Consider the following 15,581-nt stretch of genomic DNA (forward strand, 5'->3'; position numbering starts at 1 on the left):
CCCGGTGATGGTCCTTGTCCACAGCAGAGGACTTCAAAAGTTGAACCACACGTGCTCCAAATGGCTAACACCAGCATTTAGGGGCCGCAGGCTACCTGTGAATCTCCAGTTTCTTACAGACCCCACCATTCTCTATGGTCTCTTGCTCATCAGGCCTGTGGTTCTGCATACAAACCAACGGCTTTGACAAGACAGCCAGGCCTACAACTGCTTCAGTTCCTCTCATCTGCCACAAACAAGGTACCTGGACTACCAATCTGAATCTGGGCTGTGCTTCCCATTCTGTTTCCTGAAAACAGGGCTTCTGCTCACTGACATCCAACCACAATTCAGGGTCTGCTTCAAATGAATATTGCCTGATCCTCAAAATCCTTTATTCCTGTCATTGCTGAAATGCACCCATACCCTGCAATGCCGCGGTGTCTGGGCTGAATTTCTTGGGCACCGTACCATTGCTTCATAATTGTGTTTGCATACACCTCCTCCAACACTCTCTGTGCCTTTGAGAAACTCATTATAATACTGATCACTTCTGTGCCTCCTAACTAGCTAGTGTTCAGTATAAATCGTTGACTTGAAAGAGTAACAATCCAGCTACTGACTTAAGTTATTGTTCTCTGCTGTTGCAGATGCCTCCAGCTTCTGTATGTGCTCAAGGAAAGATACCCCTGCACGTGCACTGCATGATTCTACTGTCCAGCAGGGGTGGGCTACACTGGGGCAAATGCTAATTCTTTGCAAACTCTCCACTAATCTGTGTCTGCTTTAAGGCTCTTTCATGATTAATTTAATCCTAGTGGATTTCTCTCAGTAGTTTCGAAGTAACAAAAAAAAAATTCAGTTTCTGCGCTGTTCGCCTCAGCTTTTGTCTCTTGGTGGGCTGTGCACCCTGAAGGAGTAATGCGTTTGGCGTCCACAACGCATTTAGTGTGCCGAGTCAAAGTGCCCTGGAGAGTCCTGTCTCCTACCAGACACTCTACCTCTGTGGTTAGCATCACCCTGTTCTTCCTCTTATTCATTTCCTTATTTAAAAAACTCTTTAATCTCCAGGACTTTGTAGCACTACATTGGGCACTGGAAATACCAGTGTAATGCTTATAAATCTAATAACCCATGCAATCCAGACTGAGAGTGGGATTGTGTTTAAAGAAATGCACTTCAATTCCCACAAGTAAAAAGCAACTTAACCTATGGGTTTATATATTTTAAAAATTACAAAGGCCCCACTCATAAGTCACTGCGGTGTTCCAGAAATACACACTCTCCTCTCATTCCACTGGTCCCTTCCACTCCACCCCAACACTCCTCAGTAGGAACTCTCTATAAGCATGCTGCCTGAACTTCCTATCTTTGTCCTTCCCCAATCTCTTTCATAATTAATGATGTAGCTATACTTAGCCTCCCTCCCTCCCTCCTGAAGAGGAAGAGAAGGAAAAATCAAAGGGCAAAAACAAGATTCTGCATAGAAGGGAGGGGTCTGCAGGGTCCAGGACTGCACACAGGTAAGTAAGATAAAGACCCGACCTCAAGGAGCTGATCTTCCTGTGGGGAAGGAGACACTCAAGCACAACTTCCCCTTTTGTATGAAGGGCTGTAATACATATCATTACCACATTGCAGGATAGTGTCTGTATAGACCTGGTCATGCAACTGGACTGAACTCATCCGATGAGTACAGGGCTACAGCATTAAATAAGGCTGGAGAGGGCAGGAGGCCCGTCCCAGTGGGTCCTTGGGACTTTTGTTCATGGGGCTCAGCTTTATGAAGCTCCAGCCCTTCCTGCGATCTTTACTGCCAGTCTTCAAACTCTTGGCAATCATTTCTAGTTCCTGGAAATAGACTTCCCAACCCTTTTGTTACCTAATGAGTCTGGAATTGTACCAGATGCCTCAGAGTGTTCTAATCAATCCTTACAAAAGGCCCGACACCCCAGGACTAATAGAATAGCCCTCTGCAGACAAGCTGACAGCACATTAGCTCTTTCCACCACCCCTGCACGCTGCACCCAAAGTGGAAATGTTCATTCTCTGGGCACATGTGGACCTTTTTTCTCTACCATATTAACTAATTGAGCACCATTTAAATTGTACTTAGCCTGGGCAGTATTTCTACCCAAGTGCATCACTTTCACCACATTAAATTTCATATTCCACTTGAAAGACTATTTGCCTAATCTCTCAGAGTTTATCCTGTGAAATAATTCTATCTTGGTTTCTTAACATTCCTTCTACTTCAATGTTAGTGTTAAGTATAAAAAATGTGCACATCACTTCAATAATCCCTATTCAAAACAAGTGAAACAAGAAAGAAATACAATTAAGAGAAAGTGACAATTCATGGCCACCAAACTGAAACCTAGGCTGGGACACTTTATTTTGTTTTGTATTGGGTACTTTTTTAAAAAAGCATTTCTACCCTAAGCCCCTGAAAGAAAAGAAAATGGAGGCACTGAGAATTTAAATGACTTTCTCATGGTCACTTACAATGCCCAGGGTAAAAATGTCAGTAGCTTGGTGGTACAAAGATCCAAGGCTGTGAAGGGCTTAGGAGAGGTGGATCTGTGGCTCAGACAAGGTGGGAACTCGCTATCCTTACAGAAGCAACTATCCTGAGTGATAATTTCCTCATCTGCAAGAGAGAGGAAGACCCACCCTGCACAGGCTGTTAGAAGGCCAAATAAAATCACCTGAAATGTCTAGTCCATATACGGCCTCTTTGAGACTTGCTATGACGATGATGGTGATAATATCACATTATAGATTCCCATCTTCTACCCTAGGAGTGGACAACCTTTTCCTCTTAAGTCCTCAAGAGTAAATATTTAGACTTTGTGGATCAAAAGGCTGCATATTCTGCTACTAGAGCAGAAAACCAGACATAGGCAATGTATGAGTAGATGAGAATAGCCTGTTTTTTTCTAGAATGTTCAAAGCAGGAGCAGGCAGAACTCGGCTCATGGACCATGGTTTACTGACTCTTATTCTATACCATCAGTTATTACTTAATATGAAAAAATGTATGTGGCCCCTGCCCCCGCAAACCCGAGCCAGGCCCCGGCCCGGCCTGGCCCAGTGCCAGTCCCGGTACCAGCGTCATTTTGGATTGCAGCAGCAGGTGACTGCACGTTCGTGACCTGCAGGGAGCTGCGATCCCCACCACTGTTATGAACATGGGCAATGTGAGCCCAGAGGACCAGATGAACATGCAGCACTGCAACCTCCTGTGCCTGCCAAGAAATACCTGATGAAATACTATTTTTACCATGGCCTCTTCTGGCCCCAGCTCTCTTACATTGCTGAGGATGAGAATGGGAAGATTGTGGGGTATGTCCTGGCCAAAATGGAGATGGTGTGCCCCATGGACATATCACCTCACTGGCTGTAAAGTGTTCCCTCCAAGGCCTTGACCTGGCTCAGAAGCTGCTGGACCAGGCCTCCTGAGCCATGATCAAGAACCTCAATGACAACCAAATACATTCCCATGCATGTCAGGAAGAGCAACCAGGCCGCCCTGCATCTCTATTCCAACACCCTCAACTTTCAGATCAGTGAAGTGGAGCCCAAATACTATGCAGATGGGAAAGATGCATATGCAATGAAGCGGAATCTCACCCAGATGGCCAATAAGCTGAGGCAGCACCTGGAGTTGAAGGAGAAGAGCAGGCACACACAGTGCTGGGCACCACTGAGAACAAGGTAGAGAGCAAGGGCAACTCGCTTCCAAGCTCAGGAGAGCCCTGTCATGAGGAGAAACGCCTGACTACAGAGGACAGCAGTGGTGACAGCAAGGACCTCAGCAAGGTCAGTGAGACCACAGAGAGTACCAACATCAAAGACAGCTCTGAGGCCTCCAACTCGGCCTCCTAGAGCCTGCAAGTGCTAACCTCCCTACTCTGGGCTGCCCATCCCATCCTCACCAGAGGTTTCACATTAAACTTCACCCAGTAGCCAAAAATTTTTTTTATGTGGGTGCCTACAAGGAACTAGCAACTCTAAAGGCTTGAAGGAAGACATAAACAAATCTTAGTCTCAGAGGACCTACCTACATTCCTGGGAGAGGAGGCAGTGAATACGCAAACACACAAGGGAAGTAAACGAGAAAAGCCTCCCAACAGCACAAAGGCCATGCAGAGAATTATTAACAAGAGTAACAGGGTGGATGCACGAGGCTTCTTGCTCTATCTAACCACAGAGCACTCTTGCTTAGTACTACAAAAGTCATTTCCTCAAAGGCTTTTCATTGATCTTGTTGGAGCTTTTATCTTAGGATTTTTTGCAAAGATTTTCAAGTTTCTTGTTTCCAAAGAACTAAGCTGGGCTTTGCTGTGGCAATCTCTTGAACAGGTGTTTACAGAGAGGGAAACACTTGAAATATACATAAGGTACCAAGAGCTCAAAGACACAGCAGACCGTGGACCTTAATATTGCCCAGAGTCTCCACTGGAGACTGAAAGCAGTCCCTTCCCCAAACTTCCTGGAGTCCTGTGTGATTAGGGGAAGCCATGTTATCATAAAACATTTAGAATTAGGTAAGAAATGACATGGAAACTTGTATAGGTCAGGCCCTGGGCTGCCTCTTTAAAAACCATCTAATTTGCTCTTCTTGACAGCCCTGGAAGAAAATTATGATGATCTTTATTTTATAGATGAGAAAAATGAAGTTCAGAAAGGTTGTGTGTGACTTATCGTAAAGCCAGTAATTGGCAGTGCCAATATTTGACCTCAAGTCTGCCTGCCTTTGAAGCCCTCCACTTCTGGTACTTTCTGCTTTCCCAGCTAGTCCAAAAAGTTGCTGTTTCTTTCTGGATCCTCATCCCAGCTCCCACTGTCTACTGCCACTTGACTATTTACTCGTAAACCAATCTGGAACTAATCCACATGCTTAACACTGATAAGGAATACTGCCACACAGTTGTACTGAATTTACTTGTTTCCTCTTCTATCTCGTCCAATAGCAATTTAATTTTAAAAAGTAATCAAATGTGTTTGACATGATTTATTTTCACAAATCTATGCTGTCTCACACCAATTAAATTTTGCTCTTCCAAATGCAATGCTGGGCAGAGCCTTTAAAGTATCAGCTCAAATTATCCTCTCACTGGAAATAATAGAACTTCCTCTGTCCACAGTCATTCACTCTTTATTTTAAAAAAATAATAGGGTGTTATTTTCTGTTTTTACAATCACTCATCATCTCTTTTGACTCACTCCTAACAATAGGTGTAATAGGTGTTACTAACTGAAATGATGAATTCTCTAATTAGACGCATCATGCCAAGATATAACCCATCAACACCAGGTGTGCTGTCTCACTGTGTCCTTTCCAAAGCATTGTCATGCACCTGTAGGCTGGCTCCTATTTTCTCTTTAAGTTGAGCAAACATGTTGCTTCCTGTAGGGAAAATGAGTTTGATGGGAAGTGATTGTACACAACATTTCCATTCATTAACTAATACCTTTACTATAGTACCTATTTCCCCTTTTTTTCCTCTTTGCTCCAAAGCCAGGCTAGGGATCAGGTTTAGAAAAGTTCTGCATACTGCTCATCTCTGAAGCAGAGAGAAGTCGGAGCAACAACAGACATAGAAAGAGTATGGGTGAAGACAACAAGGTTATCTACATGGAGATACCCAGTGACCATGAACAGCCGTTAAGAGATGCTTTAGCCTTTACTATGATCCAGGCTCATAAACAGGGAAGCTAAGGTTGAGAAAAGTTAAGTAACTTCCTGTGGGAGGACAATGAGGAAGTGGATGGAGATAAGATTCAAACTCAGTTCTGCCCAAAGTCTACATGGCTTTCATCACACCATGCTGGCTTCCTAAGTACTCCATTCAAGACCCTCTATCAGAATTACTGGTGAGCAAAGATGAGACTGTGCTGGATACTTTTTTGGTTTTTGAGCACACAAAATACCATTACACATTCAATAAACTGATCTACCATTTAAGTGTCTATGAAGCATTGGATTCAGCTATAACAAATCTGAAAGAGGAAGAATATGTTCTTATCCAATGACATCTGAAGTTTTACAGAGTCTTGATCATAGCAAGTAAGCAGTAACTACTTCTTCATTTAGTAGATTTGTTGGTTGGTTTGTTAGATATTTGAACCATGCATTTAAGAAATTTTCTTTTTAAAATTTTTTTGAAAAAGAAAGTCCTCATAAAACATAGGACAACTCTGGGAGAACATACAACCAAATAGTAAAAAGGTAATACATTGCAATACACACACACATGCACATATGCAGGACAAGTAATGAAGACTAAGAAAACTCAAGTAAATTAAGTATTTCTAATGTTTCACAACAAATCAGTGTTATGTGCCTGGATCTCAATCAGGGCTAGTTGAAATACATATTCCACAGAATATGCTTATTTTGTGGAATCCTCAAAGACAGATTATAATAAAGTATACCCAAAATATTTGGTACAACTGTGAGATGTGTTTGTCTCACAAAGAGATTAGGATGGTGCCGGGATGTCAGGTAAGGAGGTAGGCAGCAAACGTCTTAACTGCCTGTGGCAGCCATGTGTTAAAGTGTTAAGTTTCTGCAATAAAATACTGCAGAACAAATTATGAGCTTTAAGTAATTGTGATTAACAGCATGTTTTCCAGAACAAACTCGAGGCTTTCCTGAAGAGGATGTTGTCTAGGAGGTCGTCGTGGGGTACAGAAGAGTTGGGGATGATTAGCACAACTGAGCACTACTATATATAACCAAACTCAAAAGGCATACATTCTAACTCTTCCCATTCCCAAATTAGGAACCCGGGTCTAAGATTCTGAGTTCTGTCACTATGATCATCACTTAAATAGAGCTTTTCCCAGCCATTTCTCTCCTCATGAACTCACTTCATAAGCATACACAATTTTATAAAAATAGCTCAATAATTTTCAAAATATTTTGCAAATGTTTAGCATGACAATAAAAAGTGAATCCGGGTAAAAACGGTACTTTCTATCTGAATGATGGTGTGTGACATATTACAATGTGAAATTACTTTGTCAGAGCAGTCCAGAATATTCCTATGCCACACAGACACCATTTGCATGGTGTGGAGATGACAGCACCTGATGTCTAGGTGAGGAGGTGGCATTCTAACTAGCGTGACCAGAGAATCACAGCACTTGTGTATGTGATCAAATATGTTGTGCACCTTAACTATATGCAATTTTTATTTTAAAATGTGATAAGGCAGACTGAGAGGAGGGCAGCCAGAGGAGATGTAAGAAAAGTAAAGCGTGAATGAAAATGAAAGGGAGAAGAGTTTTTAAAAGTCCAGGAAGTGCTGAACTGCCACCCTTGATGGAAAGAGGAAAGTACCATAAGGACTTACAAGGAAACAATGGATTTGGTGGCAGTGTGTTATCTGTTACACAACAGAAACAGACTCATAAAAAGAGAGAAAAATTGATGGTTTTACCCAATGGGAGGGGGACAGGGGGATGGGTGAAAAGGGGGAAGAGATTAAGATGTGCAAATTGCCAGTTATAAAAACAGTCATGGGGATGTAAAGTACAGCACAAGGGATATAGTCAATAATTTTGTAATAACTATGTGTGGTGCCAGGTGGGTACTAAAGTTATCAGAGTGATCACTTTGTAAGGTATGTAAATGTCTAATCACTATGTTGTACACATAAAACTAATATAATATTGTATAGCAACTGTAATTGAAAAATAAATTTTTAAAAATTGGAAAAAGAATAATTTCCATAAAGGGGTGGTAGAGTGAGTTAAGGAGTTTATGGTAAAGAGGAGGAAGTGGAGTTCATTATAATTTTGCAAAGGAGAAGGAAGGAAAATAAATGGTGAAAAAAACTATAAATACTTTATTCATCTATCCATTGAACACTTATTGAGCATCTATACCTAGAATTATTCAAGGGACTGGGTACAAAACACTGAACAAAACAAAAAGGTAAGCCTGTTTTCTTAGGGCTCCACTCCAATAGATTTGGTAATGATACAGGGTGCAGCCAAGGGGGAGGCCCCAGAAAAGATTTGGAATGGTGTCCAGAACTCAATGTGTACAGAAATATTGGAGGAAATATTAGGATGTCCTCACCCCCCGCCCCAGGTGTCAGTTGGGGGAAGGGATGAATGGAGCAGGGCCATTGAGAGCTGTTTTGCATAGCAACAGTTTTGTAGCTAACCTCTGGAATGGCATTTAACATATCTATAACCTTTAACTGGTTTCATAGATATGTTAAATAGCTGTGGCCAAGTTTTGGGCCAGGGAGAAGTGAGCGGCTGCTACCCAGGCTAGAATTGGGAGCTGCTTCTCTGAGAGAGGGCCTGCTTGAGAGCCATGTGGCTTTAGCAGAGTGGCTGCGAACCAGGCTAGAATTGAGAATTGGGAGCTGCTTCTCTGAGAGAGGGCCTGCTTGAGAGCCATGTGGCTTTAGCAGAGTGGGGGCTAACCAGGCTGGAATTGAAAGCTGCTTCTCGGAGAGAGTGCCTGCGAGAGAGCCATGTGGCTTTAGCAGAGTGAGGACCCCCCCTCGGCCAGATGAGGGGGAGAGCCACGCTATTTAGAAAGATGTAGACCCCTGTAGCCATTAGGAGGGAGAGCCATGCAGTTTCAGCAGAGTGCAGACCCCCTCTTGGCCAGGTGGAAGAGAAAACCACGCAACTTTGCCAGAATGGAGATCCCTGCGGCCAGGTGAAGAAGAAAGACGCGGCTTTGGTAGAAGAGGCCCACACGGCTTTGGCGTGCTCCCTTTGGCTGAGTAGCCTGGAAAGCAGGAGAGACTTTGACTAGAACTTGGTACAAAGAACTCTTGCCAGTGGAAGGTGCCGCATGACTTTGGATTAATTGGAGATCCTGCCTGGACAGGCAGACGACGCAGCTCACGTGCCAGCGGCCTGAAAACGGACGTGTGCTCTTTTCCTGATTTACGGTACCCGGAGTTGGGACAGTGGGAGAAGGGAGCGCTGTGTGTGTGTGTGTAGGTGTATACCCTTAAAGACTTTAATATTTCAAGGAAGGCATTAGGCCTGAATAGCATTAAATAAACATTTTGTTTCCTTTTCGCAAATCTCTGGCATTGAGAGATGTGTTTCCAATTGGCGGCGGACAGAAGGACCTTAAGATTTTAGTGTATCGTCTTTGGGAGGGGTCCCTGTTTTCTGCAGCAGTTTTTGGCATCCCTCGGTGGGCCAAGTATTGCCCCCCCCTCGGACCCTTTGTTCGGTAATAGTAACAGTAAATACTTTTATTGCCCTACGAGGGGTAATCATGTGCGTAAGACATAGAGTCTGTTTCTTCTTTTATTATAGTAGTTCTGTATGTGTCCTAGCGTATTTACTGTAACTTAAGTTTCCAAAAATTAAAAAAAAAACCTACAACTCACTTTATTCATTTCTATTCTTCTCTATTCAATACAAGTTGATATCTGAATTTGTTTTATATGAACTATGGACTGGAGGAGGAAAATAGGATTTTTTGGTCATTTGTTGTGGTAGATTTAAAAAAAAGGAACAAGAAGGAAAGCAAAAGAGGACAGGAAAGACTTGGGTTTTATCATTCTATCTCGTTCTCTTAACCTGCTCTCTTCCCCATCTGTTCTTTGGACCATTCATGAGAAAAGGTAAATTTCAACCCTTGAGTCTTAGCCTCTTGTTTCATCATCTAAATATGGTTTACCCAGGATTCTGAGGACATATATCCTAGCACACACCCAGAACAATTCTGTTTGGTCATATTTAACAATAAAATCATTTTTTTCCTTAGTTTAGAAGGATCCTCAGAATATTTTCAGAATCATTAGCAACTCCTAGTTCATTGTGAGTACAAAGAACCAGAATCACTACTTCCCTGTTACCCTCCAGCTCTTTATCTCAGTACAACATCCCCACACACGTGCACATGAACACATGTGCACATGCACACATGCATGTGCTTTCTAAAAACACCAAATGTGAAACACACATCCTCTCTTTCCCCCTTCTTAGTGATAATTACTCCACTTCCTTACTTTATAAAGAGTAAACAGGCTAAAATCCTCTCAACAGAATGTCATCATGTGCTTTCCAAAGCAGGCACAAAATTAAAAAGCACCGTGGGTAATGTAATGCAAATGACGCCAGGCTGACACCTCCTTAGCCAAGTTAAACTGCCAATACACACCTGGCATTCATTTGGGGAATGAGCATGGGACTCTGGTAGAGAGTGTCTCATCCCACATCTTACTGCTGGGGGCTGGAGGGGGAGAATGGGGTGTGGGAACAATGTTTCAACTCTCAGCATCCTTCGTCCCAGGCGATCCCGGAGCCAGTTGCCTCAGACTGTCTCTTGGGACTGTACTTAAAAGCAGACAAATGCCCTATCAAACACAAATCTTTTCACTTGCATCAATCGACTGAACCAAAAGGCAAATATACAGTTTGGTAACATCATGTTTTTGGTGATGCACTGGACTCCAGCAGAAATTCCTTCAAAGACAAGGAGGCTGGCGAGGGAAAGTTAGAGGACTTGAGTCGAGGGAGTGGCATGCCAAGGCAGCAGAACACCTGGTCTGCACCCCTGGCACACCGCTTATTCACTGTGTGAGGTTTTTTGGTCCAACTTTCCTCAGGCTGAATATTGCCCTTTGTGGTTATAACTGACAGGCTGTTATTGCCAAATGTTTATGTATTTTCTAAAGAAAGGCTCTATGTTGTTGCTTAAAGTGCTACTTGTCAACAGAAAGACCACTTTAAGAAAGGTATATGCGCATGTGTGTGTTTCTGTGTGTGAGCCTAGTCTGCTAAAAGAGTAACATGCACAACTAACATTTTTACTTTTTAACCCAACATTTAGATTTTAAAATCTAAAATTACTTAGATTTTAGTGTCTAAACACCACTTTCCAAATAGGACCAAAGACCCTGGGAAAAATAGTGATTCCAGAGAGGAATCAGGAGAAGTACAAAACACACTTAGAACATATTGTGCCTGAAGTGAAGATGTGCTCAGAGAAAGATGGGGGCATTTCAAAGGGTATGAGAGCCAGTGTGAAGGGATTTCCACTATCCAAATCCAGTACAATTTCAGTATCAAAATAAATCAAGACTGTAATGCATTATAACTCACTGAGAAAATAATAATAATCAATGAATCCAAAGAAATGTAAATTAAGTCGTTAAGAAGGAACACTCTTCCTCACATTAAAATGCCAGCTAAAAAACACAGAAGGTATAATGGAACTAGGAAATAACCATTCAGCTTCCACCATAATAGTAATTTTTTCAAGCAAAAAATCATCGGTGAATACTAAAACTGATGGGTGAATGTCTAATGAAAAGAAAACATATATTCTCAGGGTGACTTCCACAAGATGCTTATTAATGAAAAGGGGAAAGCAGTAAAACTTCATGGACGAGAGACTTGCATAAAACAAATGACGAGAGCACACCACCACCAGTGACAGGACAAGCACCTCTCACAGGTCTCCTGACAGGGGGTGCAGACAAGCACAAATCACGTCGGCAGAATACTTTCCAAAAGTACATGTCCCAAATTCAGTCATGAGGAGACATCAAGCAGACCCAGACTGAGAGACATTCTCTGAAATAACTGGCTTGAAATCTTTAAAACAGTCTGAAGGTTATGAAAAATAAAGGGAGATCAAGGACACTCATGATATTTGACAACTAAATGAGTCTTTTTATTCTAAATTGGATCCTTCACTGAATTTTTTTTTCATTTTGCTATAAAGGGCATTACTAAAACCATTAAACATTTTAGAATCAGATCTGTAGATTATTTTTACAGTATCAGTTACCATTGATTTTCATAATGGCACTGTGGTTTTATACAGGAATAGCCTTGTTTTTAGGAAATGGACAGTGAGGTGTTTCAGGGTGAGGCCACATTACCACTGCAACTTACTCTCCAATAACCCAGGAAGAAATGACAGCGTGTGGGTGTGCATATGCCTACGAGAGGAAGGGAGAGCAAATGTGGCAAAATAGTTACATTTGAGGAATCACAAGGAAAGGATATGGATTTTTTTTGCACCTTTTTTCTGAAAGTCTGAAGTTATTTACAGATGGAAGATTGTAAGTAAAAAAGGAACTATATATGAGAGGTCTGTCACAAGCATGGAGACACCAGGACCACTGATCTGATCACCGAGTCGGCTGCTGAGTGACCACTGGGTGCGGACAGCTATCTACAGGGTGCAGATACTGGACAGAGGAATGATTCCATGCCTGGCCCAGCAGGATGGAGCAGGACAGCATGAGATGGTATCTTGCTACTCAGGACAGTGCACAATTTAAAACCTCTCAACTGCTCTGTCTGGAATTTTCCACTTAATATTTGAGGATAGCGGTTGACTGTGGGTAATTGAAACCGTGGAAAAGGAAACTGCAGATAAAGTAGAACCACTTGGAAGAGCACTTTAAATATGAACCCACTCATCTTTTCAGCATAAGGGCCACAAGAATGCAAATGGGCAAGTGTACTAGTTTCACTAAACAACAGTCTCAAAGCACAAGAATAGGTACGCTGGGGATTCAGATTCTCCACATAGAAGCTAAAAAGTGCTTCCTCTAAGTGAAAAAGTAGAAGTGAGCAATGTAACAAGGAAAGAAAATCACTGCATGCTAAAGTTGCTAAGTTCTATGGTAAGAATATTATCTTCTGTCCACAAAATTGTGAAGAAAAAATTAATTTGTGCTAGTTTACTGAGGAGAGACCATTTTCACATAATTTTTATTACAGTATGTTGTTGTAATTATTTCATATATTATTAGTTACCACTGTTAATTTCTTACTGTGCCAAATTTATAAATTAGACCCTATCATAGTTATGTATATGTAGGAGAAAAACATCATATATATACGATTTTGTACTACCTATGGCTTCAGGCATTCACTGGGGTGTCTTGGAATGTATCTCCCTCTGCCCCATGGATAAGGGGGAACTACTGGATTAAGGATTAGCATTAATGTTCCTTAATATTTTCTACAATAATCTCAGACAAAAATGGGGGGAGGAAAGGAGCACATTGGGTTTAATATAGTAAAACTCTATGGTTATTGCCCTTCCAGAGGGATTTCATGTCTATGCTCCTAGTTTTTACTTCAATAGATTGTAAAATGTCTGAAACCACCTTCATTTGCTCCTTGTTCCTGACATTCCCTCTGTCTCTTGCAGCAAATACCTGGGAGCACTTCACAAGGCTTTCCTGTAACCTGCCAAACTCTGCTCACATGTACCTTTTTCAGGAGTCCAATTTTCTCCAGCAAGTAACTGGCCAATGCAGAAAAACAAAGTATCATTTTATTTTACATAATGGCACTATGTAAAATGATTCACTAATTCAGTGCTGAAAAATAATAATCACAAGTTGGAAGATTTTAAAAACACATGCGAGAAGAGAGCGCCCAGGGAAATCTAGGCTCTCAGAGTTTATGCAAGCTCACTCTTGCCCCCTGCAGTTTGCTAAGCGACAAAAGACTATTTTGCAATTAGCCTTGTGTTTTGCTTGCAAACTTTAGCTGGATTGCTCATTTGCCTTATAAGGAGCTGTCAGGACCTCCAGGAATACACCACACAACAGTATTATTTAGAAGTGATTTTGCTTGCATATCACGTAATATACCTCTGTTCTTCCTCTGTCTCCACTTCTTGTTAATGGAGGAAATAGTCTTAAAAAATGCAGGCTACAACTTAATATCGATTACTATGTCGTGTGCTTCTTGCCATTTAAAATATATGTCCACAGAAAAGAAAGATACAACAATGTCAAATGATTTTCCCTGGGTAATAATACAATTTTGAAAGACAGAAAGCTTATCTTATTGGTGGCAGTTTCATTTTACTAATGAGGTTGCTGAGAAAACTTACCTTCGATTCTTACAATTCAGCACCCATGCAGCTGGACAGCACCCTCTGAGCACCCTTATGTTGGTTTTAACCACTCAGTTGAATGTAAATTGAGGAATTAAGAATGATTTTCTATAGTGACTCAGACCTCCATAAACCAAAAGACTCTCTATACCCTACCAACTACTCTCTTCTGGCTTGCAAAAAAATTCCTTTGTTCCCTAATGGCTCAAAATAGAATTTCAAATAAATCCTTGCCAAGCAGCCACTCTTCAAACTAACCTCTGCAGTGGAATCAACAAGGAATTTAGGGCCCTGGCCGGGTATCTCAATTGGTTAGAGCATCAACCAACGCACCAAGGTTGTAGGTTCAATCCCTGACCAAGGCACATACAAGAATCAACCAATGGATGCACGAATAAGTGGAACAACAAATCAATGTCTCTTTCTAAAAACCAATAAGTAAATTTTTTTTAAAAAATAATAAACTTAGAGAAGAATTCAGGGTTTCATCTATTTGAAAAGGTGAATGGACTAAATCCTACCCTAAATAAATTAAATGAAAATGATTGTCTTTATTAACAATGATATATTTTCATTTGTACCTCATAACTGTTATAGATTCTAAACATGCTTCATCCAAGTAGAATTCACATTCTCAAGTCTTTCCTGCAAAATATTTTCCAAATGCTCTATGTACCTAAAGTCAGGAAGAGCTCACTCTACCTTTGGGGATCTCTGACCATCAGATAGTTCCTTCTTGAGCAAACTAGATGGTATCAGATATTAATATATTTTATTTCCATGATTCGAGTCAAATGAGAACTAGCTTGAATTTTTTCCATTAGGGAACTATCTGAAATCAGCTGACAGAATAAATAAACACTGCTCATTCCTTCTACCATTCACTACATGCTATGCTCTTTGCATTATTCTTCTCACCACTCTGTATGCAATCTACCGAACCCATGGCCATTTTTGTAACTTAGGAATGAACTATAATACTCTAGGTTTTATGTTGAGAAAAGCAAAGAAGAAGGAAACCCTTTCCTACCTAACTCTGGACTTGAGACTTCTATCAAAGCCACTGAGCTGCCATTAAAATGCTGGAAGATTTGGCGCCCTGAGCTTGATCAAGTTCACTCTCAACTGCAACCTCGACATAAAGAACTGTGAGCTCTTCCAAGGGGGTGGGGGGGTGTTCCTGGTTGGGGGCTCTTGGACCTGAGTTTATTCCTATCTAGTTTCATGTTTTAGTGTCATCCATTATTTGAATTTGTTTAGAATATCAACTATCATGTATTGTAGCTTCACATAATACAGAAAAAAATAATCATTAATTATAGCCAACTGCTTTGTTTTTTTTTTCATTATTTCTATTCTCCATTTTTTGTTTGGTTTAATCCCTTCACCCTTTTCATCCAGCCTCCCCTACCCACTGCTTTTTTTTTTTTTAACGTATACACACTGTGAAACAGGAAAGGACTTAAGTCAAAGCCATGAGTATAAATCCCCCTTCAGGTTGAAAAATAGCCCTTAGCATAATTTGAATGTATTCCTTAAGCTGATACCAACTGCACTGCATTATACTATTATTCAGTTCATATATCCCCACATTTTCCCCTAAACATGAGATGAAATGCTTGGCAAAAATTAGTTTTGTTCATTTATTTATTGCATCAGGCATTGTTCTCAGTGCCTGGAATACAGCTTTAAACAAGACAGATCAAGTTCCTTCTCTCACGGATCATACATT

General features: G+C 41.1%; 1 protein-coding gene and 1 pseudogene across 1 annotated transcript in view; one reads left to right on the forward strand and one right to left on the reverse strand.

Moving 5' to 3' along the window:
* Positions 1–15,581, reverse strand: part of LOC118991989 (cytosolic carboxypeptidase 4-like) — a 305,722-nt gene that overhangs the window by 110,933 nt on the left and 179,208 nt on the right. The window lies entirely within an intron of this gene.
* On the forward strand, positions 3,165–3,867 carry LOC118991990 (N-alpha-acetyltransferase 10-like; annotated as a pseudogene).

The sequence above is a fragment of the Sturnira hondurensis genome, unplaced genomic scaffold (genome assembly GCF_014824575.4).
Source record: "Sturnira hondurensis isolate 20B ecotype Veracruz unplaced genomic scaffold, ASM1482457v3 Scaffold0007865, whole genome shotgun sequence".
Classification (NCBI taxonomy): Eukaryota; Metazoa; Chordata; class Mammalia; order Chiroptera; family Phyllostomidae; genus Sturnira; species Sturnira hondurensis.